Here is a 1642-nt window from a genome sequence, read left to right as displayed (position 1 = left end):
ACACTCCTCCCTTGGCCTTGACTCAATGTTGCTGCAAAGGTCATGGCCAGGAGCTTGCTGGAATAGGTAGCCAATTTATGTCTCAAGTTTCTTGATGGCAGCATCTTGATTTTGCAGGTTAGATCGCACTTCCTCTCGGAACATCTTACTATCTTGGATTTCCTTGCATATGCCTTCAACTAGGGTTTCAATCCTGGAGAGTCTATCTTCAGATAATGGTGAGTTGAGATTGGAGGGGTGAGAAGGGCCATTTTGACTTTGGTATGGATGTTGAGGTGTGTTGTTAGGTGGGTGCTGATATGATCTCTGTGTAGAATGTTAGTGAGTTGCATTGTTGCTGGGGTTGTGGCGTCTCTGATCTTGGCCTTGATCCTGTTGATTTCTCCACCCAAAGTTTGGGTGGTTCCTCCAACCATGATTCACCCTCTGCCTCTTCATTCACTCCTTCTTGAGTTGCTGCTGAAGTGGTGATTGCTGCCACTTGATTCCTCTCCATCTTCTTGGTGAGGTCAGCTAATTGCTTGGTAATCATCTTGTTTTGAGCTAGCAGTACATCCACGTTGTTCAACTCCATCACTCCTCTAGTGTTGCCTCTTTCAGAAGCATAGAAATAGTCATTCTCAGCTACAGTCTCAATGACATCTATGGCTTCTTCAATGGTCTTCTTCTTGTTCAGAGATCCCCCGGATGAGTGGTCTACTGCCTTCTTTGATTCATATGAAAGATCTTCATAGAAAATGTGCAACTGTACCCATTCATTGAACATATCTGGCGGGCATCTTCTTGTTAGGTCCTTAAACCTCTCCCATGCTTCATATAGAGTCTCACCATCTTGCTACCTAAAGGTTTGTACCTCAGCTCTCAACCTGTTGATCCATTGAGGAGGATAGAATCTTGCTAAGAATTTGTTTACCACATCTTCCCAGGTTGCTAAACTCTCCTTTGGAAAGGATTCCAGCCATTTAGATGCTTTGTCCTTGAGTGAGAAAGGGAACAGAAGTAGTCTATAAGTGTCAGGATGAACACCATTAGACTTCACAGTATCGCATATCGTCAGGAAGGTGGTTAGATGTTGATTGGGGTCTTCTTGGACACTTCCTCTGAACGAACAATTGTTCTGAACAAGGGTGATGAGCTGTGGCTTTAGTTCAAAGTTGTTGGCATGTATGGTTAGCCGTTGGATGCTACTTCCATAGTTTCCTGGGTTTGGATTGATGTAAGAACCCAGAACTCTTCTCTCTTGCCCAGCCTGATGTGCTGGACCTTCTCGGCCATGGTTGTGAGCCTCTTCTTCATGATGGTTCTCCATATTCTCATCCATATCTAGTTCAAAGTACTCCTCCTCTTCCTCACCACCAACTACTCTCTTTCCTCTTGCTTCCCTCCTTAATCTAAGGAAGGTCCTCTCAGGTTCAGAATCAAAGGAAGTTGAAGCCCCGCTTCTTCTACCTGTCATACAACCAACAAGGCAAAAGTAAGAAAGATAGATGCAGATAGTAATTTCTACAAAAATGATGTTAGTGTGAGTGATGCAATATATCAAACAGTTAGTGGGTTGGTGACTGAATTGTAAACAACTAAGAAAAATGGGTAGGGGAAAGGGAAGAAAATAACTGAACAGAAAGTAAATTACTCAAATGAA

The 1642-nt window shown here is 43.3% G+C and overlaps 1 non-coding gene across 1 annotated transcript; it reads left to right on the top strand.

Moving 5' to 3' along the window:
- Positions 1-761: 761 nt before the first annotated feature.
- On the top strand, positions 762-868 carry LOC148552792 (small nucleolar RNA R71). The gene has a single exon (XR_015893388.1). It is a non-coding gene; the product is annotated as a small nucleolar RNA R71 (small nucleolar RNA).
- The last annotated feature ends 774 nt before the right edge of the window (positions 869-1642 follow it).

Source organism: Arachis ipaensis, chromosome B7 (genome assembly GCF_059453495.1).
Source record: "Arachis ipaensis isolate K30076 ecotype BB chromosome B7, ASM5945349v1, whole genome shotgun sequence".
NCBI classification, from domain to species: Eukaryota; Viridiplantae; Streptophyta; class Magnoliopsida; order Fabales; family Fabaceae; genus Arachis; species Arachis ipaensis.
Note: the sequence above shows the minus strand (reverse complement) of the source record. Positions and strands in the feature narration are given on the sequence as shown.